The 24,487-nt window shown below is 37.6% G+C and overlaps 2 long non-coding RNA genes across 3 annotated transcripts in view; one reads left to right on the forward strand and one right to left on the reverse strand.

Moving 5' to 3' along the window:
* Positions 1-17,378, reverse strand: part of LOC129035599 (uncharacterized) — a 61,849-nt gene extending 44,471 nt beyond the window's left edge. The window contains exon 1 of the long non-coding RNA XR_008502246.1: positions 17,016-17,378. This is a non-coding gene — a long non-coding RNA (uncharacterized LOC129035599). The remainder of the gene's footprint in view (positions 1-17,015) is intronic.
* Positions 17,379-17,474: 96 nt separating this feature from the next.
* Positions 17,475-24,487, forward strand: part of LOC129034868 (uncharacterized) — a 48,385-nt gene continuing 41,372 nt past the window's right edge. Inside the window, exon 1 of one of the 2 annotated variants that reach the window (XR_008502041.1) lies at positions 17,475-17,517. This is a non-coding gene — a long non-coding RNA (uncharacterized LOC129034868). The remainder of the gene's footprint in view (positions 17,518-24,487) is intronic. The other variant, XR_008502040.1, reaches the window with a different exon arrangement.

Genomic DNA, 24,487 nt, shown 5'->3' on the forward strand with positions numbered 1-24,487 from the left:
TCTTTCTTAAGGAATATTTGAATAATGGCTGGAAGATTTTGATGTATCCAAGTAAAACTAAACTCACAAATTATAGTCAAATTCATAGATGCAAAAAGGTTTTCAAAGTATTAACACTTAACATGGACAATCAAATAAAAAGCAAATATATATAACCTCCTAACATTATCACATTTATCTAATAATGGAAATGTGTTAAGAATTTTCAGGGTTGAGTGGTTTCAATGCCAACACAGTACAGAATTTTTGTATATGCTATATCACTGACTTACATAATCCCAGCTTTTACATGCATGTGTATGTTTTATAGTTTGAAAAACAGTAGTATTTGTTAGGTATATATATTTGTTAACACACACACATATATACAGCTTATCCTCATTTCTCACAGATTTTATATTTGTGAATACACAAATATAAATTTGGGGCAAATTTATTTGTAGCCCCAAATCAATACTCATGTCACTTCTGCTGCCATTCACAGACAGGCTCATCTACAGAGAAGCAGAAAATTGGGGCTACCCGATGCTCACATTCCCAGCAGAAGTTGAACAAGTTCATGCTCTGCCTTCTTGTTTCAGCTCTCACACTGTAAACCAGTGTACTTTTTGAGGTCTGTCTAGTGTTACATTGTTTGCATTTTTGTGCTGTTTGTTGGTAATTTTGCTGTTTAAAATGGCCCCCAACAGAGTGCCCAAGTGCTATCTAGCATTTCTAAGTGCAAGAAAGCTATGATGTGACTTACGGAGAAAAGACGTGTTAGATAAGCTTTCCTCAGGCATGAGTTATAATGCTGTTGGCCAAGAGTTCAATGTTATTGAATCAACAATATATATTAAATAAGGCGTCTTTAAAGAGAAACACACACAAAGCAAAGTTATGTATTGATTGGTTGATGAAAATATTGTGACCAGAGGCTCACAGGAACCTATACCTGTATTTTCTCTAAAGGTAATTGCTTAGCACTCCCTAATTCAGTGTTTTCAGTGACTTTATAGACTATAACTACCGCAAATAACAAGAATCAACTGTCTATGTAATACGGGATGCCACATTTAGGTGACATCTGTTTTTGCTTAGTTTCCCTTTGTCCAAAACCTCTTTCTATTTGGTGGTGGAAATTCCTCCATTGTTTAAGTCTTGGTTGGAGTGCAAGTTGGCAAGCTGAATGGGATCAGACACTGTCTCTCCATACTCCTGGAAGTAAGGATGCAGGCACTTGACCTAGATTCAGCAGATTAAATGCTGCTACCTAGGACACTGAATGTTGAGCTTGGGATGTAAAGACAAAGGCTCACTTCCTAAAAAAGATATATTTATTCCCATTGGCAGCTTGCAGCAACAGTGGTGTTTGGCCACAGAGATCACACCAGACACCTTTACAATGTGACCAGAGCTGAGAGTGTTGATGCTGAGGCTTTCTTGTTTCCTTTCCATTTTCTGAGCCTGATTCTCTCCAGTCTTCCCATCAAATCTGTGAGTGACAGCCCCATACACTTCCAATAAGTTATTTTTCTTATAACTTAGCCAGATCTCGTGTTTATGGCTTGAAACTGCAAATCCAGATGGATACAACTATCATATGCCAAATGTTTTGCCAAACACTGTCAAATTATATTAAAAATCTATATTTTATGATTCTGGGAGTATTATGAAAAATATAAAACCTATGTGAAGTAAATATGTTTTCCTTAAAGTACTTATCATCTTTTGTCTGCCCTTTATCATTATTTAATCTAAATTATAGAGGAGAAATCCAGAATTTTAAAAAGATTTTTAAGATATTTTAAAGATTAATAGGTATTTGACAGAACTATTAAAATATATGTTAAAGGCTTCAAGATACATAAAATTAGGATCTGGACTTAATAAATTATTTTACTAATAACTTGGTCTTAATTTTTACTTCCTTAGAAAGAGCTTTCAAGAAATTTAACTTTTCTACAATCATTCTGAACTTTAGGGTTGACATTTTCTCTGCAGAAATATTTTGAAATTATTATTTATAATTGAATTGCCTTTCAACACCATCAAAGCATGTAAATATATATCTAAATAAGAATTAAAAGTTAATGAAGCCAAACAACTATTCTATAGATGTTTCTTACAAATATAAGTTTAAGAAAGCTGATAAATTATGAATATTGATTAGCCACATATAATTCAGTATTTACAGGGTAATTTTCCTGGCATATAGGAATAATGCTTTTGCTTACAATTTATTTCCTATTGACTGCCTATTAAGTATATAAAGCCAACAAAGATATTCAGGCTTTTAGTTAATCCTTCCATCTCCTGTGCAAACCATTCAGTCCTATGGTGCTTTGGTTTTGTTTTGTTTATTTCATGTTCACATTCAATTTCAGAAGTGTTGAATAATAAAACTGTTTTCGCAGATTGTATTACTCAAAAATGTTTAGATATACTTGCAATTTCTCTCACTTCCTAAAAAAAGATGATTCCCAGTCCCACATGTTGAAGTGTTAAAGGCCCCAGGGGGAAGAAATAAGAGTTTTGTTACTCTCAGATTAAGCCCATCCCTGAAAGCAGTAAGAAACACTCCTCACATGCTGGAAATTCAACTGTTGAATTCAAGAAAGTACAGCCATCAGCTCCACCTGAGAAGCACAGACACAGACCAAAAAGAACCTCTTGGGTACTTGATGTCTTGGCAGCTTCTAAATGCACATCCCTGGGTATTTGTTGTTTTTTTGTTTTGTTTTTTTAATTTTATATTCTTTTTATTATATTTTAAGTTCTAGGGTACATGTGCACAATGTGCAGGTTTGTTACATATGTATACATGTGCCATGTTGGTGTGCTGCACCCATTAACTCATCATTTACATTAGGTATATCTCCTAATGCTATCTCTCCCCTCTCCTCCCACCCCACAACAGGCCCTGGTGTGTGATGTTCCCCTTCCTGTGTCCAAGTGGTCTCATTGTTCAATTCCCACCTATGAGTGAGAACATGCGATGTTTGGTTTTTTGTCCTTGCAATAGTTTGCTGAGACTGATGGTTTCCAGCTTCATCCATGTCCCTACAAAGGACATGAACTCATCCTTTTTTATGGCTGCATACTATTCCATGGTGTATATGTGCCACATATTTTTTTTTTTTAAATCACATATTCTTAATCCAGTCTATCATTGATGGACATTCAGGTTGGTTCCAAGTCTTTGCTATTGTGAATAGTGTCACAATAAACATACTTGTGCATGTGTCTTTATAGCAGCATGACTTATAATCCTTTGGGTATATACCCAGTAATGGGATGGCTGAGTCAAATGGTATTTCTAGTTCTAGATCCCTGAGGAATTGCCACACCGTCTTCCACAATGGTTGAACTAGTTTACAGTCCCACCAACAGTGTCAAAGTGTTCCTATTTCTCCACATCCTCTCCAGCACCTGTTGTTTCCTGACTTTTTAATGATTGCCATTCTAACTGGTGTGAGATGGTATCTCATTGTCATTTTGATTTGCATTTCTCTGATGGCCAGTGATGATGAGCATTTTTTCATGTGTCTTTTGGCTGCATAAATGTCTTCTTTTGAGAAGTGTCTGTTCATATCCTTCACCCACTTGTTGATGGGGTTGTTTGTTTTTTTCTTGTAAATATGTTTGAGTTCTTTGTAGATTCTGGATATTAGCCCTTTGTCAGATGAGTAGATTGCAAAAATTTTCTCCCATTCTGTAGGTTGCCTCTTCACTCTGATGGTAGTTTTTTTTGCTGTGCAGAAGCGCTTTAGTTTAATGAGATCCCATTTGTCAATTTTGGCTTTTGTTGCCATTGCTTTTGGTGTTTTAGACATGAAGTCCTTGCCCATGCCTATGTCCTGAATGGTATTGTCTAGGTTTTCTTCTAGAGTTTTTATGGTTTTAGGTCTAACACGTAAGTCTTTAATCCATCTTGAATTGATTTTTGTATAAGGTGTAAGGAAGGGATCCAGTTTCAGCTTTCTACATATGGCTAGCCAGTTTTCCCAGCACCATTTGTTAAATAGGGAATCCTTTCCCTATTGCTTGTTTTTGTCAGGTTTGTCAAAGATCAGATGGTTGTAGATGTGTGGCATTATTTCTGAGGGCTCTGTTCTGTTCCATTGGTCTATATTTCTGTTTTGGTACCAGTACCATGCTGTTTTGGTTACTGTAGCCTTGTAATATAGTTTGAAGTCAGGTAGCGTGATGCCTCCAGCTTTGTTCTTTTGGCTTAAGATTGACTTGGCAATGCGGGCTTTTTTTTGGTTCCATATGAACTTTAAAGTAATTCTTTCCAATTCTGTGAAGAAAGTCATTGGTAGCTTGATGGGGATGGCATTGAAACTATAAATTACCTTGGGCAGTATGACCATTTTCACGATATTGATTATTCCTATCCATGAGCATGGAATGTTCTTCCATTTGTTTGTATCCTCTTTTATTGGTATTTGTAAACCAGACAGGCAAACCAGGCCATCACAGAAATATGTAAACATGTTATCTATTTAAATAAAATCTGTTAAAGTTAAAAAGGAAATACACAGGCACCATGGCTCACACCTGTAATCCCAGGACTGTGGGAGGCTGAGGTGAGTGGATCACTTAAGGTCTGGAGTTCTACACTACCCTGGCCAACATGGCGAAACCCTATCTCTACTAAAAAATATACAAAAACTTAGCTGGGCGTGGTGGCATGCACCTGTAGTCCTAGCTAGTTGGGAGGCTGAGGCAGGAGAATCTCTTGAATCCAGGAGGCAGAGATTGCAGTGAGCCAACATTGCAGCACTGCACTCCAGCCTGGGAGACAGAATGAAACTCATTCTAAAAAAAAAAAAAAAAAAAATTAGTATGGCTCTTCTTTATACACACTGTAGAAGACAGAAAAGCCACAGGGCCAAAAAGATACTCTGCATCCCGTCATCTACACTCTCCAAAAAATTGCCCCCTTTCTTTGGGGATTTTTCAGAAACATATTCCTAGAAACATGTCTGAATTCCAACACTTAGTTTTATATATCAGGATGTTGGAACTATTTTTCCAATTTTTTTCAACCATCCTTTAAGATTATGAGCAATTTTATAAAGAAGATATTTAGATAATAGTATATATTCCCTGTAAAGTGTCACCTGCTACTTTACCTTCCTACACTAACTACCAGCTAATTCAAGTTTTTGATTATCTACTCACTAATGTGGCCAATTTTCTGCATAACATATGCTGAAAAATAGCAAAGAATGCATTCAATTTGAAATAAAATTAAATTCTCTAATATAATGTGAATTTAGAGATCTCAAAACTACAATTTTTTTTTCTATTGGATAGTTATGATCTCTAACATAAAACTGAATCTCAAAGGCACTGTGGCACTATCAACTTCTCCCGTACAGCTTGTAATGAGAAATTGACATTAGGTTGATGGGGATAATAATTCCATTTTTACAGCAATAAAAGGTATTCTTTTTCTAGAAAGAAAGCAATTTCTAAAAGCAAAGTAATAATGTAACTATTGATTTACCATCAAAAATGTATGTCTACCTGATAGTTAGTGAAAATAAAATTTAGAGATTTAAAACACTGCACAAATTTATAATTATTTTCCTCCTTCATCTCAATAGCTTTTAACTGTGTCTCATCTCTATCCTGAGATTAATTGATATTTTTTACAGTTGGAGAATGATTGACTTTTAAATTTTTTACAGACACTATCTAATACTGCTTTGGTCTTCTAAACTCTACTCTGAACTGCTGCAAAAATACCTCTGTCCTCATAATTCCGTTTACAACCTTCTTTATTACCTGTAATATTTGAATAAGAAATGTTGTCCATGGCCTTATGCTTCTCATCTAGACTTTAAAAATATTCCCAATAAACAAGCTCTTTATTATTATAAATGAGAAATTAAAAAGATGAAGAATTAACTGCATTGCTACTCTTTTTCCTCTAGTTTCCTAAGACATCATCACAAGTTGCCTTCCAGAAGAGAAATAGATAAATGGATTACTAAAGTCAAGATAGAATGGAGCTTATTTTCTCCTCTCTAAGCCACTCACTTTCATCATCTTTGTAATTAAATCTTTGTAATTAAATGAATTAAATTAATTCAATGAATTACATTGAATGACAACATGTAATGTTAAAAAGAAAACATATTTGTCATTGTTGTTGTTGTTTTAGAAATTGGTAAGCTAAAATTTACATGAAAAGCCAAAGAACTCAGAACTGAAAAACTAAGTTGGAGGATTTATAGTACCTGATTTCAAAACTTACTAAAAGCCAAAAGTAATCAAAATGTGAGGACTAAGCTCTGATTTTTCTTATCTTGCCCCAGTTCCTAAGGGGTCTGGGGAGTCATGCCCTACAAACCACAAATTCTCATCAGATGTATTTTATTTAATCCTATGTATTGTGACTTATTTTCCAGTCTGACTCTGGCATAACATTATGTGACAAAGAAGAAAGTCAAAATATTTTACCCCAAAACATGTTTCTTTGACATATTTTGAAATGGCCCTGCAAAGCTGTCCTTTGTGGGAGAGAATTTGCATCTGTAAAGAATCTCTATTAACATGGCTAGATATTTTTATTCCAGACTGTCCCAATCCTAAAGTGATGAACTAAGAGTCTAGCACCTTTTAAAGATCTGAATCGGAAACATTTGTCATCTGCTGTCTCTAAGGACAGCCACTATAAGACTTCAAAATAACTTTGGTCTCTACAATCTTTTATCTTAACCTGTACATTTTCTTTCTATGGATGCCAAGTCTTTAGGGAAACTCAACCAATTGCCAACCAGAAAATGTTTAAATCTTTACATTTACCTATAGCCTGAAACCCACCTCCCCACCCCCTCAGGCCCCCCACACCCCACACACCCCCACTCCTGCTGCTTTCAGTGGTCCCGCCTTTCTGAACCAAACAAATGTATTTCTTAAATGTATTTGATTGATGTCTCATGCCTCCCTAAAATATATAAAACCAAGCTGTACACCCCGACCAACTTGGGCACATGTTCTCAGGACCTCCTGAGGGCTGTGTCACAGGCCATGGTCACTCATATTTGGCTCAGAATAAATCTCTGAAAATATTTTATAGAGTTTGACTCTTTTTGTCAACAACAGCATGGAATGGACATAAAGACAGAAAAAAAAAAAACCATAACAATGAGACAGAATAAAATCCAGAAATACACTCAAACATGTAAGATCTATTGCTTTTCAACATAAATATTAAGACAATTCAGTGGGATGTATAGGGGTTGTCCAAGTCAGATGATCCACTGATAAATCCTAGAGAAACAGTGTAACTGTGAACAAGTCTAATTTCTCTTAATGCTTCAATTTTCCTATCTGAAAAATAGAAAAATACTAATACATACTTTACAAGGTTTTTTTTAAAAGAGGCTAATAGTGACATATTTAATTGTTTAGCACACTGGTACATTTGCTATTCATTTAACACATTTATTGATACCTACTATTGATGCCTATGCTTTTCTAGGACCTGAAAATACATTCTTGTGACTAACCCCATAGACAATCCCTGTTAGACTGCAGATACACACCAGAACAAAAAACAAATTCTTAGAACTCCAAATAAATTCTGTGTTAAAAAACTTAAAGGCACAATAATGAAAAGGTAGTTACTTAAGATAGAGGATTCCAGGAAATCCTGTCTAAGGAGGAAAATTTAAACCAGTATCTAAATCACAAAAGGACCGAGATTAGAGAAGATCAAAGAGAAATTCATTCCAGGTAGAAGGAACAAAACAAGAGTTATCTTGGCATGTTTTAGAAACATAAAGAAGCCTAAGTTGATGAAGCAGGGAGAGCAAGTTGGAAGAAATAAAAGTCGCGGAATAGACAGGGCTTTGCAAACCATTATAAGGAATATAGGTTTTATCCTAAATGTAATTGGAACCATTGGAGGGTTTAGTAGAGAAATGACAAATTTGATGTATGTTTTACAAAGGTCACTGTGGCCTCATGGAACATGAATTGTGGTAGGTCAAGAATAGAGACTGGCTGCAGGCTATAAGGTTGTTAAAAAAAGAGGTGTGGTGGCCTTTACTTCCTGGTTGTAATGTAGATGGCGAACAACTGTGTCCGATATTCTTGTGGCTAACCCTATAGATAATTCCTGCTCCCTTTTCCCTTGCTATCTCCTCAAATAAAGGCTGGAAAAGCTAAACTTTTACTTTTTCTAACTCCCTTAAAGCAAGGAATAGCTATTTGCTGCAGATATGGCCAAAGAGAAACAGCAGCCTGCTGGGGGTTTTTTGAGAAGCTTTTAGCTTCCTGATAAAGGGGATATTCCTTGTTAATGCAGATGTAAAGCTGACAACTGCAGCAGCTCCTCTGCTCGTGAGGAAATCTGAAAGCAAGAAGAATGTCTGAAATAGCCATTTTGTTGATGGAGGAAAATAAAACATACTGGAAAGTGCAGTAGAATTGTTTAAGTAATCAAAAGGGGAAAGGGAAGCAGGTAGAAAATAAGAGATTGGGTGATATGCTAAAGTCATCCTGAAAAAGGGAGTGAAATGAATGGAGGTTTATAGATAACTGCTACAAAGGGATGTTGCAGGAGACAGAGCCTAATTATGACTTTAAAGGTGGTGAAAATTTTGTATGCGCAGGGAGGAGAAATATTTTGAAAACAAAAAAGTATAAAGCAAGGATAATGTCTGTTTTCATCTCAGATATTGTTGTATATGGGGATGTTAGAGAGAAAGAGAGGGAAAGAAAGAAAAAAAAAAAAAAGATTTCCCTCAAGAAAGTGGCTAGAAATTTAGGTCAATGAGACATAGCCAGTTTGCATTGGAATAAGAGTGTGAAGGGCAGGTTTAGGGAAGAGGGTCAGAATACAGGGGTTTTTGCTGATGACAGACTGTAAATCCAAGAGGAAAAGATTGATAAAGCAGAGATTAGCAATAGAAAGAAACTGGGCAAGGTTAATGAGTGTGCAGAGAAGTAAGCAGAAGTAAATCAAGGAGTTGATTGATAATCTAGAGTGCTTTTGTTCTAATAGTGCCTGGAATGAACAGGGACAGATGCATTTATTTCTCACATTTAGGAGAAGTGAAAACTCTACCACATGGCACCATGAACAACAACTCTTCTTCCCTATGGGTATCAGTGATGCAGTAGCGTGGAATGAGTCCAAGCTTCTCAATGGGCTTACATTATTTATTTATTTAATCAATATCATCAAGTATTTATATTACGTGAAGCTCTTTTAGGTTGATAAAAGAGGATGGAGAAAAGCAAAGTCTCTTCCCCAAAAGAGCTCACAGAACAATGAGGAAGGACTGACAATAAAGACATAAAAAATATAGCTACTATGTTAAGTGATGGTAACTTCATATGAATCAAGCAAGGTAAAGTAGATAGATAGAGAATTTCAGGGAGTTGTATTGCCTCCTCTCTGAGGTGGTGGTGGTGAAGAATTGGGTGAGGGATAAGCTGTGCAAATGTCTTGATAAAGAGCACAATGAAAACAGTAAGCACCAAAGCCCTGAGATGGGAACATGTTTTGCATGTTCAAGAAACTGAGGGGGAGTATTAGATCACAAAAATGCCAAGGAAGCCAGATCATTAGACTTGTTAAGGACTTCATATTTTTGCTTTGTGGAGATGGATCACCACTAGAAGGCTTTGTAAGGGAGCATCATAATCTGATGTGCTAACAAGAACTCTGTGGTTGGATGAGACTAACCTGTAATAAGACAAGGGTGATAATTATGAGGCTACTGCAGAAATCCAAGTAAGAAATGCTGGTGTTTGGATGAGAATGGTTTCAGTGAAAGTGGTAAGAGTTAGTGAGATTCTATATTGTCTTTCAAAAATAGAGATGATAGAATTTGCTATTGATTTGGATGTAGGGTGGGAAACTTTGACTATGTCAAGGTTTTTGGCTGAGCAGTGTGAATAACAGAATTGACTGTTACTGTGAGGGAGGATTGAGGAGGGAGAGGGAAGTAAGTATGAGAAGGGAAATCAGGAACTCAATTTTTGTTGTTATCAATTTGAAAAATCTAAGTGGACATGTTGCATGGAAATTTGACATACATGTCTAGGGTTTGTAGAAATGGTTCAGGCCACAGATATAAACTTGGAATCATCAGAAATATTGATGTTATTTGAAGCCATGTGTCCTGATGAGATCACTGGAGATGGGTGGCTAGATTGGTAGGATTAAAGCCTTAAGATTAAGCCCTGAGCACTCCAACTTGGAAACATTAGAGAAAGTAGAACCAGCAGAACACACTGAGAAGTAACAGCCCATGAGGTAGAGGAGAAACAAGAGATAATTCTGTTCTGGAAGTCAGGAGAAGAAAGTGTTTTAAAGAGAAGAGGGTGATCATCTATTTCAAATGTAGATGACAGATGAAGTCTGCATCTAACCACATGGAGGTCACTGGTGTTATCCTAAGCTACCAGGAGCACAAAATGCTATGAAGGCATTTTCATTCTAAAGACTGTAGGGTGACTGCTAGGAAATGAGTTGTCTCATATGAAGTAGGAATCCAGGGACCTCCTCTTTCCTAAGTTCAGTGGAGCAAGATACCCCATCCTATCTATAATGAAGGGATCATGACCAGTGAAATGATTGGTTTTATACTATGCCCTTGAAATCTCACATTCTAACATCAGACCACTAATTTTATCATGCAGAGTGAGTTCTGCCCCAGCCACACCCTCCCAGGGCTATCCAAAATTCCAGCATCTGTGAAAAACTGATAGAGATTGGATTAAATGACATTAGAGGCATCTGAATTAAGAGGATACATTGCAGGGAGAGTGGAAGAGTAACGTGATTTCATAGTTATTGGAGTAAACGAATCATAATCACTCAAGGTAGTTTTCATAATTTATACAGGCTTTTTATAATTCAAAAATTAGTTATCTCATTGCTATCAGTTGAAGAGGCTACCTCCCATAAGACTTTTAATTTCCTGAGGGCAGGTTTCATTCATATGTATATCTTCAAAGGCTAGCATAATGCTTGGCCAATAGGTTTTACGCTTAATAAATGTGTTTTACAAACAGTTACCAAAACCCAGCCTCATCTAGTGTATGAATACTTGCCCTATTCTAATGCTTTATGGTTCACTCATGGTTTTATAGGTCTGGGATCCAGACTGTCTCCTAATATTTCTAGTTACAGAATCTTAACTTGCTTGTATTGAACCATATCTCCATAACACACTTCCTGTTGTTACCAGATTCATTTCCTGTTACCCATCATTTAGATCAATGTCGTTCAAACACTGTGTCTTTATAACAATACCATGAAGGAGACGGGAAGGTATGTTGATCACCATTTGATGCTAGAACATTTAGAAACATCATGTTCAGCATGGTATTGAAAAGCAAAGAACAGTACATTATTTTCTCTTTGTTTTTTAAGGTTGAGGCCATTTGCTTTCCATTCAAAGGATAAAAGAATTATGCTCTTTATAGGGTTACATGAGACCAGGGAAAGATTAACTATGAAGCTAATTTAGAAGCTTAAACTTCAAGGCCCTCACTAAATCACACCAATGCCAAGGTCCTAGGAGTAGCCCCAGTAGTTGTATGTTTGTAATTTAGTATTTTATTCCTTTTAGAAAGCTTCCACATTTTTATAAGCTTTAGGAACTACACGATCTGTATGCATCCTGCCTAAAATTCTTCTATTTGATAGACAGATTAAAACAAACCTAGTCATACAACACAAAGTACCATTAATTAGTATTTGTTGGATAAATCTACCTCACAATAGAAAGACACTTTATTTTTTTTTAATTTTTTTTTGAGACAGCATCTTGCTCTGTTGCCCAGGCTGGAGTGCAGTGGCCTGATCTTAGCTCACTGCAATCTCCATCTCCCAGGTTCAAGCAATTCTCCTGCCTCAGCCTCCTGAGTAACTGGGATTACAGGTGCATGCCACCACACCTGGCTAATTTTTGTATTTTTAGTAGAGACAGGGTTTTACCATGTTGGTCAGGCTGGTCTCGAACTCCTGACCTCATGATCTGCCTACCGCGGCCTCCCAAAGGATTACAGGCGTGAGCTACAGTGCCCAGCCCAAAGACACTTTTAAAAAATATGTAATATTTGTTTTGTTGAACATGAAAAATACTATCTTTGTAAGGGTAGCAAAAAAAGAAATGTGTTGTGATCAACATAAAAATCAATGCTGCAGGTTTATTGATAATATTCTAAACATTTTCAAAATTAATTCAGGACTATTGTCCCATTTTAACCTATTAGGTCTCTTTGAATAAGAAACTATGAGCCTCAGGTGTGTGGTAACAATATATAGGTTTTATGTTTTGATATATTAGCCTTCAGTCTTAAAAGCTTTGATAATAGATCTTAGGAAGAATATTTAAATTCACATTTTTTATGAGTTCTTAATATTAGTGTTTGTTTATCTCTAAGACTTACCAAATAACTTCTATGAAAATCTGTATCTTTGTCAATGTGCCTGCAAAATATAGTAACTCATTTTATGGGGAACCTTTCATTTTTGGGACAAAAGATTAAGTGAAACTCACATCTGCCTGCTCTGTTGGCAGTGACTTGTCAATCTTCCAGGTGCTCTCCAATCCTCCTCTGACCATCCTGTAATTTAAAAGTGGTCACAGGGACTAAGACAGAGCTTCACTAAATATTGCTCAGTTTGTTCAGGGGAGATAAACTAAAATGAGTTTTTGAAAAAAGTGTTTGTGGTTTCTGTGTGTGTTAATTCAATCTGTTTTTCTCCACATTCTCCCAAACTCAAAATAAACAAGTGTAATTCAGTTTCATTCTGACTCCTTTTCCAAATATTGTCTATCTCTGCATTTATTTTTCTTTCTCAAGTCCACAGTTGTTATATGAAGTAGGATTGCAAGCTCAAAATGAAGAGAATCTAATTCTTGTTTTGTGTGACGCTCTTGTGCAGATAAGTAAACCTCCCGTCCACATAGGGAATTAAATGTCTATAAAGCTCTTGTGCATGATGGAGGCCCTTTCTCTTCAGTTATAGCTTATCGCTTCACCTATTGACTTGAGCATGTTAATTCTCATGCATTTAATTTCTTGCACTGATGAGAGAGAGGTTAAAAAGCACAAAATTAAAAACTGCATGCACACATGAAGTGTAAGTATGTCAGTCCCTCTTACTCTTTTCTCTCTCTCTTCACCATTTTTTTCAAAGCCTAGGAAACTAGGAAGAGAAAGAACATGTTATTAATAGAAAACACAGCACATCCATGGGCTGTCCCTTTGTCTTCAAAAAATGTGACAGAAGCACGAAGTTAGTTTCCTATTAGTCCCCATAGACCAAAGTGATGACTAGAGACAAATATGTCCCTTGCAAAATATTACAGAGTTTCTGCATCTCAATTCAACTTTCTTTTTGACTATGAACAAAACTAAGTATTTCTTGGTTATTATACATTTGTGAAAATGTTGAAATTATAATGAAAACTTTTGGTCATTTATGAAATATATTACTGACCATTGTCATACATAACTCTGTACTGCAAATGGCATCATCTATGAATCTCTAATCTTTCCACACCTTTTTTTGCAATGTGTCTCTGTCTCTTCTGCTTTCTGCAAAACCACTTAGAAATTTTAGTTTAGAAAACTAAATTTGCTCAAAGCAGCAAAAAAGATATTGGTAGAGATGGGCTTATAAGAGGTGTCATCCAAGCTATGAAACTTAATAAATAATATCAAAACTTAGTAGGGGAAAAGATTTGAGTCAGCTATCATGGCAATTTATGCCACATTACCCACAATGCCCAGTACTTGGAATAGTATTTAAGAAGTCATCATGATTACAAAGGAAAGAATACAAAGAAAACTTTAACAACTATTCAATCTAAATCTCAAAATCAAATTTGTGGTAAAAACCTATTAAGTTGTGCTGAGAAGTGCTTTTCCATGCTGTTTGTAAATAAAGAAAGAAAAGAACATGAAACAAAAGTAATTTTGTCACACAATAAGGGATTGCATTTTAGTGCAAAAACAGGTCTCTGCAGGGCCATCAGACAGCTTCCTGGAGTGGAATAATTAAGTTTCAGATTGCTGGAGGGAGGGGACTGCAATGGTATTTTAGTTTATAGGCTCAAAACCAAACGGATCCATTAAAATGAAATAAGTGAAATTGTACTAGCTCCTTGTAGACCAAGTACCTGAGTGACATCACCATCATCAAGGTAACGTGCTTAAATTATGCCAGACTACATTTAATAACAGCACAATCTCAGACAGTCTTTCTGCCACACAGGGATAAAACAATACTCTAAGGAAAGGGATCTGACAGAAAATGAGCCAGTAAAGGAGAAACAATTAATTAAAGAGTCATTTGGGAGTTGATAAACAGTCATGAGAAAGTCACTAAAATCTGATATTAAATGTGATTTAGCTGAATTAGTTTAGAAGATAATTTCACATTGTGATTTCCAGACAGCCTGACACTAAAAGTCAGAGTTTTCTCATCTCCAATGGGAGATAGGGGACACAGCAATATGGCATGATAAGTATTGACCCCAGATGACAAACTCTTAGTAACATAAGCAATACCCAGATTTTTCTGAGAATCACTGTTTCAAATGAGCTATACTATTATATAACCTAAATAGTATCGAACAAACATGAAGTATTAAGCAGGCATGATTTAGTTCTTTTAATAGTGGAAATGATAGAGATTAAAATGCTTCAGCTGAAAACTAGTTACTGTTACAGTCCACCCATCTATTATCTATGGCACTGAGAAAAAAAGGAATATTTCATTTAAAAAAAGATTAATTTGAGATGGATTAAAGATTTAAATGTTAGACCTAAAGCCATAAAAACCCTAGAAGAAAACCCAGGCAATACCATTCAGGACATAGGCATGGGCAAGGACTTCATGTCTAAAACACCAAAAGCAATGGCAACAAAAGCCAAAATTGACAAACAGGATCTAATTAAACTCAAGAGCTTCTGCACAGCAAAAGAAACTACCATCAGAGTGAAGAGGCAACCTACAGAATGGGAGAAAATTTTTGCAATCTACTCATCTGACAAAGGGCTAATATCCAGAATCTACAATAAACTCCAACAAATTTAAGAAAAAAAAAAGAAAAAAAAAATCCCCATCAACAAGTGGGTGAAGGATATGAACAGACACTTCTCAAAAGAAGACATTTTATGCAGCCAAAAGACACATGAAAAAATGCTCATCATCACTGGCCATCAGAGAAATGCAAATCAAAACCACAATGAGATACCATCTCACACCAGTTAGAATGGCAATCATTAAAAAGTCAGGAAACAACAGGTGCTGGAGAGGATGTGGAGAAATAGGAACACTTTGACACTGTTGGTGGGACTGTAAACTAGTTCAACCATTGTGGAAGTCAGTGTGGTGATTCCCCAGGGATCTAGAACTAGAAATTCCATTTGACCCAGCCATCCCATTACTGGATGTATATAAATCACGCTGCTATAAAGACACATGCACACATATGTTTATTGTGGCACTATTCACAATAGCAAAGACTTGGAACCAAGCCAAAAGTCCAACAATGATAGACTGGATTAAGAAAATGTGGCACATATACACCATGGAATACTATGCAGCCATAAAAAATGATGAGTTCATGTCCTTTGTAGGGACATGGATGAAGCTGGAAACCATCATTCTCAGCAAACTATTGCAAGGACAAAAAACCAAACACCGCATGTTCTCACTCATAGGTGGCAATTGAACAATGAGAACACATGGACACCGGAAGGGAAACATCACACACCGGGGCCTGTTGTGGGTGGGGGGAGGAGGGAGGGATAGCATTAGGACATATACCTAATGTTAAATGACGAGTTAATGGGTGCAGCACACCAACATGGCACATGTATACATATGTAACAAACCTGCACATTGTGCACATGTACCCTAAAACAAAGTATAACAAAATAAAAAATAAAAAAAAAGAAACAAGCAAAAATGAATTATTGTATTAGGGTTCTCTAGAGGGACAGAACTATTAACAGAACAATTAATAGAATTGATGTATATATAAAGGGGAGTTTATTAAAGAGTATTAATTCCCACAATCACAAGGTCCCACAGTAAGCCATCTCCAAGCTGAGGAGCAAGGAAGCCAATCCAAGTCCCAAAGCTGAAGAACTTGGAGTCCAATGTTTGAGGGCAGGAAGCACCCAGCACCAGAGAAAGATGTAGGCTGGGAGGCTAGGCCAGTCTAGTCTTTTCATGATCTTCTGCTGCTTTTATTCTAGCTGTGTTGGCAGCTGATTAGATTATGCCCACCCAGATTAAGGGTGAGTCTGCCTTTCCCAGTCCACTGACTCAAATGTTAATCTCCTTTGTCAATACCCTTACAGACACACCCAGGAACAATACTATGCATCCTTCAGTCCAATCAAGTTGACACTCAGTATTAACCATCACAAGTTCACCCTTGTCAACTTGAATTCATACACATTTCCTGAAATCATATATAATCTTCAAATAAAGACAATAATAACATCATAATTTCACCTAACAAAATACAAGTATCCTTTGTACAACCAGAAATGCACCAATCCAAAACCCAAATGCTATTACACAAAGTTAACAACACTTAAACGCCGATATGAAGTCAATAAATCTTATGTCACATGATAAAGGAAAAAAGGAAATACAATGAAGAAATTTTCTTAGTACAAGTGTATACATGCACAAACATGTTGTTAACAAAAGAATAAGGAAATACTCATGACAATTACAGTCCTCATTTCTGCAACTGGTCATGTGTTCATAGCTGGTATTAATGACTATCTTCTTCTACTACCCATTCTGTATTCCCTCTGCCTTCAGCAAGCACCTCAGTAGATCATGGGGTTTTTTTTCCTGTTGGAGTGAACCAAATCTTCATTTTTGACAGATCTGGGCCATTTTGCAGTCCTGCTTGGCCTGGGCTCTTGTAGCTTCCCATTGACCTTAATCACAGGGCATGGTGATTCTAAGAGATGCCCTAATGGATCTCCTGTATTCTATGCATACTCTTACTTACCTCCATTGTGGAGTAGTATACTGATTTCATCTTGATAGTCCAGGTCAATCACCCCAGCCAACACAGTTACCCCCTTCATAGCCTGTTGACTTAAATGTAGGAGGAGCCCAAAGTGTCCAGATGGCAATCTTAACTCCCAGTTTAATGAAATCGTTGTTGTGTCTCCAGGTGGCAGCATTCCTCCCTCTGGAACAAAGACCTCTAGGCCAGCAGAACATAATGTCACAGGAGCAGGAAGCAAAAATTTTGCTAGTGGGTTACTAGGGGTGATGGTGAGTGGTGCCACTTCCACTTCCACCCCTTGATTTCTGGACCTGTGAATTCTGGCTATGGGAGAAACAGCACCATGTATTGGACACTGCTTCAGAGCATACAGGACATTCTGGAGAACTTTGCCCCAGCCCTGCAAAGTATTGTTACCTAGCTGGCATCGTCATTGTGACTTCAAAAGGCCATTCCACAGTTCTATCAATCCAGCTTCTTCAGGATGATGGGGAACATGGTAAGACCCATGAATTCCATGAGCATGAGCCCAGTGTGTTTGCTACTTATAACTCACTGGATCCAATCAGCATAATGTCATAATGTTGTCAATGAAAAGAGTTGAACTCTGTAAACTATTTGAAGAGATTTATTCTGAGCCAAATATGAGTGGCCATGGCTCATGATACAGCACTCAGGAGGTCCTGAGAACATGTTACCAAGGTGGTCGGGGCACAGCTTGGTTTCATACATTTAAGAGAGGCATGAGACATCAATCAAACACATTTAAGAAATACATTGGTTTGGTCCAGAAAGGCAAGACAAATCAAAGTGGGGGCTTCCAGGCTATAGGTGAATTTAAATATTTTCTGCTGGACAATTGGTGGAGTTTGTCTAAAGACCTGGGATTGATAGAAAGGGAATGTTCAGGTTAACATAAAAGATTGTGGAGACCAAGGTTCTTTTGAAGCCTTATACTGGCTGCCCTTAGAGACAACAGATGACAAATGTTTCCTATTCAGATTTTAGTTAATCTCTTTAGGATTGAGAGGGTCTGGAAGAAAAAAATCTAGCTATGTTAATAGAGATTCTTTACATATGCAAATTTCCCCCAACAAAGAACAGCTTTGCAGGGTTACTTCAAAATATATCAAAGAAATGTGTTTTGGGGGTAAAATATTTTGATTTTCTTCTTTGTCTAGTAATGTTATGCCAGAGTCAGGTTGGAAAGTTACGATATATAGGGTTAAATAAAACCCATCTGATGAGAATTTATGATTTGTAGGGCATGACTCACCAGACAGCTTAGACAGGAATTTGGGCAAGTTAAAAAAAAATCAGAGTTTAGTCCTCAATGTAATGGACCAGTGTGATATCTTGTGGAAGGGCAAATCTATCAAGGTCTCTCTGAACAAGACTATGACACAAAGCCAAAGAGTTGATACACCCCTGAGGTAGGACGGTAAAGCTATATTGCTGGCCTTGCCAGCTGAAGGCAAACTGCTTCTGGTGAGCCTTATAGACAGGAATGGAGAAAAAGGCATTTGACAAATAAAGGGCTGCATATCAGGTACCAAGAAATGTATTAATTTGCTTAAGCAATGAAACCACATCTGGTACAGCAGCTGCAACTGGAGTCACCACTTGGTTAAGCTTACAATAATACACTGTCATTCTCCAAGATCCATGTCTTCTGCACAGGACAAATAGGAGAGTTGAATGGGGATGTGGTGAGGTTCACCACCCCTGTGTCTTTCAAGTCCTTCATGGTGTCACTAATCTCCACAATCCCTTCAAGGATGCAACATTGTTTTTGATTTACTATTTTTCTAGGTAGAAGCAGCTCTAATGGCTTCCATTTGGCCTTTCCCACCATAATAGCCCTCACCATACAAGTCAGGGAGCTAATGTGGGGGTTCTGCCAGTTGCTAAGTATGTCTATGCCAAGTTTGCATTCTGGCACAGGGGAAATAACCACAGGATGAGTCCAAGGACCCACTGGGCCCACTGTAAGTTGAACCTGAGCTAGAACTCCATTAATTACCTGACCTCCGTAACCCCCTACCTTAACTGGAGGACCACAATGATGTTTGGGTCCCCTGGAATCAACGTCGGCTCAGAGCCAGTGTCCAATAATCCCTGAAATGTCTGATTATTTCCTTTTCCCCAATGCACAGTTACCCTGGTAAAAGGCCAAAGGTCTCTTTGGGGAAGGATGGGAAAAAGATTAACAGCATAAATTGTTGGTAGTGTAGTGGGGTCCTTCCTCAAGGGGACCTGGCCTCCCCTTCATGCAAAGGGTTCTGTAAACTGGCCCTAGTCTGAAAATTGATTGAGGGGCCATGATTCTCTGTTTTTATGATTCAAATTAGTCTTTTGTCCATCCAGCCTGGAAGTTTTCTGCTTATTTAAATTAAGTAGGAAAGCAGTAAGTTTCCTACCAATTTCACTTCTAGGATCACTGTGATTAACTAGCCAATGCCAGAGCTCTACACACATCAAACTATTCTGATTGCTGCTTTGCCTCTGTTGTCCATGATGGTAGCTATGCCCACTGTGCCTTTGATGGATGAGTGCCACCACTTGGCTCCTGCCACCTTGGGTTCCAATTATTCCTGTTGCATTTAAATTTTGTAGTTGAGTGACTATGGTTCCCATTGTTAGATATGGTATCCAGAGAAAAGCAATACATACAGAACTCTTCAAAGATGCAGGTGCTGCCTTCACAAATCTGTTTTCCAAAGCATTGGTAAAGGGTACATCTTCTGGACCTTCCCAGCTGGGATGAGTAGGCCTAAAGTGACTAATCCACTCCAGCATCCCAATCTCCCTAAGCCTTTGGATCCCTTCCTCTACATTAAATCAGGGGAGGAAATCAGGCATTTCCAGTTCTCTCACAGTGAGCCATCTTTTAATCCATATTTCAGCTAATGAAGCAAATAAACTATTAGAACCTTTATTAACTCCCCAAGCTGCAACATTAATTGCAGAGTCCCTACTTAGTGGGCCCAAATCAATAAATTCGGCCTGATCCAACTGTATGTTCCTTCTACCATTATCTCATATCCTTAATATTCATTCCCATATCTGTTCTCCAGATTTCTGTTTATATAAATTGGAAAACTCAAGCAGTTCTTTTCGAGTGTAGTGCATCTCCTTGTAGGTCACACTCTGAACCTCACCTCTAGGGGCCTGCCAAAACTTTAGCTATAAGTCTAGAAGCAAGCAGGGGTGTTGGGGGCAGGGGGGCTCCTGAGGAGAATCAACATTATCTTGCCTAGCAACTGCCTCAGGGGAGGCCATCACTCTTGCTTCAGGCAGAGCAGGTTCATCTCAGACAAAGATGGAAAGGCTAATGGCAGCATGGGTTGGGGAGGGGATGTTGCCACTACTGGGGACACTACTGGGGATGGGGAAGCTGTTCCTTCTGGCAGAAAATTTTCATCAGAGTTTACAAGCTCAATGTCCCCAGCTTCATCAGGGTCCTCTCACATATCCCCATTCCAAGTTGCAAGGTCCCATTCTTTTCCAGTCAATGCTCTCACTTTAATAGTAGATACCTGGTGAGGCTGTGCATGCACCTTTTGTTGCAGGTCAACCACTCACATGGTAATAGCCTGTGTCTGATTTTCTACAATTTCAGCTCTTTCTCTGCAGGAGATAAGACTCACTCAGGGCAATCTTAGCAGATTTGAGGCTCAATATCTCCTTCTGAAGCCAGGAGTTAGTTAGAATCCCTGAGTTCATTTTTTTTCATCACTCTGTCCAGTGAACTTAGGAGCAAGCAACCAACTTCATTATGTTCCTTGGTTCTCCACATATGGTCAAAGGTATTATGTATTGAGTCACTAAACTCCTTGCCTTTCATGAGCAGTGAATCAAGAGTATCAAATGCATTTATTTTGCATAATAACTCTCTAAATTGTTCACGCCAAGGACTATCTGTTCTCCATACTGTTAGAATTAGAGTCCTTAGCATTTTTAGGTCTAATCACATTAAGAAGCCAACTCCAGAAACCTGAAAACCAACAAAAGAACTCATTTTTAATATTCTTTTCCTCTAGAACCACTCCTGGTACCAAAATCTGTATTAGTCCCAGTTGTCTAGAGGGACAGAACTAATAGGATTGATGTATGTATAAAAGTGGGTTTATTAAGGCGTATTAACTCACACGATCACAGGGTCCCACAATAGGCCATCTGCAAGCCGAGGAGCAAGGAAGCCAGTTGAAGTCCCAAAGCTGAAGAGCTTGGAGTCCAATGTTTGAGGGCATGGAGCATCCAGCACTGGAGAAAGACGTAGGCAGAGAGGCTAAGCCAGTCTAGTCTTCATGTTATTCTGCCTGCTTTTTATTCTGGCCATGCTGGCAGCTGATTAGATTGTGCTCACCAAGATTAAGTGTGGGTTTACCTTTCCCAGTCAACTGACTCAAATGTTAATCTCCATTGGCAACACCCTCCAGACACACCCAGGCACAATACTTTGCATCCTCCAATCCAATCAAGTTGACACTCAGTATTAACCACCACAATTATCAATCATAGTACTTATCGCTTGGATTCTGTTAAGCAGTGTAACTCATATGATGATCAAACTGGACTTCAGATATGAATAAAGTACAACCTTTTTTTTTTCTTTCCCACTTATGGGATGGTAGGTTAGGAAAAGACATAGAGGCCATCTTCCCCATCCCTGAATAGAAGCTCAGGTAGGTCCCAAGGTTTTTTTTTTGTTTGTTTTTGTTTTTGTTTTTTTTCACATTCTTAGGGAATATTTCACAATATGATCACTTTAATTTGCAAATGCCTTTCAGTCCAGTAATTAGAATGTCCATTACAAGATAGATACTCAAAATATTCCAATCTTGATGTAGCCTTAAATCTCCTTTTTCCCCAATTAGATGCTTGAGGAAAATGGGCTAAGGTGGTATCTGGTGCCTCTACTATCTACTCTCTGCAGTTCCCTTTCTTCCTGCACTTGCAAGCTGCTGTTTGGCTCTGTGCCACATTTACTTTGGGTGGCTTTGTGCTATCTGGACAGAGTAGATCAGTGAAGCTGGTATTCTTCATAAACTTGGCAGATGATTAAAACCTACTCTCTCTGTCTCATGATTTTGATTATAGGAACTTGGGAATAGTTCCCTGCTCCTCCTCTTGTCTGAAATTCTCTTGTCTTGGGCATATCAGTGTCTACATGTGGATTCTTCTGACCCTTCCCTAGTCCAGGGGCAACCCACAGTACACTTGCAGCCCTTATCCCTCCTGAGATCCCAAATGGACAGGCCCAAGAGGATCCCGTACCACATAGCCCACATCCAATTCACCAGAAATAATCAGGACACACATCCGGTGTCCTGACAAGCTAGGAGAAAGTGAACAAATCTCAACACAGCAGCATCTCCTGGCTCAGGCACCAGCACTGTTAGTCAGACCCTCTCTCTTCTCCTGGACCTCCTGGGAAGAAAAGACCTCAGAACACTAACTGCTTTACCTTCCTTTGTTGGGATCAGGCACTTATCCTCAAGGTTTTTTGACTATTTCAAAGATCTTCGATTGGGTGCCTAGAAGCCCACCCTCTTCAATATTGGGACTGGAAAGTAAACCCCTGCCTAATGCTGCTCCCCCAAAAGAGGATGGAACAGCTTGCATGTGAAGCGCACTCTCCAAAGCAATAGTTTTAATAACCCCTTTCTTAAAACCTTCTCTTGAGACCATGATTCTCTTGCATATTTCCTAAGTACGTGAAAGAGTTCAGGAATTAAGAGTTTCAACCAGTTTCTTTTAAAATCTCCATATGTCAATTTTTCTCACAGGATCTTTGGTGTCTGATAACAACAAAATGGAGTCTAAGTTGAAACTGAAGCAGGAAGAATCCCATTCAATCACTCACTCTACAGTCATAAATGCCATGTTATCTTTGACTAGAGATAAGCTTATTGAGCTTACTAAATTAAATCATTGGAATGCACAAATGAAATATATGGCTTTGAGAAATGTCACTTGGGTAGAGTTGAATGCCTTGGAAATTAAGTGAAACTAGTCTTTATTTGAGCAAAGCCCGTCAAAACCAATAGTGTTCCTGGATTGTAAAGACCAAAATAACGTATCGCCACTATTCGTTAAAGGGCAGGATAATTCATGTATTCAGTGAAACACTTAAAAGAAAGGAGAAATTAGATCTTTGCCTGCAAAAAAGCAGAGAGCTGAAATTTCAGGGGATCTTAAGGTTTGAGGGAGTCATGGATAATCATATTTTAGAACTGGATCATACCAAATGGGCCACTTCCCTCAAAATATCATGGAGGTGTGCACACACATGCACGCACACAAAAACACGGGGACAAATGCTTAAATTATTGCATGCAATTTCAGAACTTCACAGATATCCTGAAGCTGTGAACTCTAAAGCACCCCTCAGAGACATGACAGTCACAGGTTTCTTCGAGCCAGGTTGCTACCTTGAGGAGAAATTTCTGTGTACTGTAGTCACATCCTCTGCCAGACAAACTTCATTAGTGGAGCCCCTTAGTAGAGTTAAAAATGGAAATGTTTCTCACTGACAATATAAAGAGATTCCTTCTGGGTTGTAATGCTGTCTATATGCAGTGTCAATCTGGGTTTTATTTCAACTTCCAAGTTTAATTTAGTTTATATATACACAAAACTTTACAGAAAAAAATACAGAAAAATGAAAATACATAATAGGGAGAAAGAAGTTACAGAAATGCCTACCCTACACATTACTTTTGTTGCTCAATTCAATAAATGTATTGAAATTTTAAAATGTACATTTTTAAAAAGAAAATGTAAATTAACTTTTTCTATTATTGCTGAATAATGGGGGAAACTGAGTATAATTCCTGTCCTCCATTTTCTGTTTCTCACAACAGCCACACTGTTCCTTGACTATATCAGTGCTCACTACATTCGCAGATTAAGCATGGAAATTTCAGTAGAAATTACTGTCTCACTTGCTTACTTCTCAGTTGTAATTAAAGGGAATTAAAGAAATGAGCAAATAGGAAGATTGATCTGTGGACAAAAGAAAGTAAATTGCTGAAAGGAGAAAGATCAGATAATTAACTTTCTTTAATTTTATGCCACTTTTTACCTCTTTGCAAAATTTTTATGTCAAATGACACTTAATTATATTGCATAATAAAAATTTTCTTCAGAACTTATGCACATGCATATAGCATATATACACATATACGTATGATAGTACTTGATATCACTGTATTAAGCACCTATGAGGATCTCATTAATACTTTCATTATTTAACATGTGCTAATTAGGAATTCAATTAGAAAGATAAAAATTTGAAAATTAAATGATGCATTCTCTTTATAATGATGAAAATGCTTTACCAGTTAACACTGAGTTGATCCAATTTATTAGTTTAAATTTTAAAATCTCCTCAGTCTCATAAATATTTTAATCATGGCAAAACAATAATTTTGAATATATCTACAAATAACCATGCACAATAT

Source organism: Pongo pygmaeus, chromosome 3 (assembly GCF_028885625.2).
Source record: "Pongo pygmaeus isolate AG05252 chromosome 3, NHGRI_mPonPyg2-v2.0_pri, whole genome shotgun sequence".
In the NCBI taxonomy this organism is placed as follows: domain Eukaryota; kingdom Metazoa; phylum Chordata; class Mammalia; order Primates; family Hominidae; genus Pongo; species Pongo pygmaeus.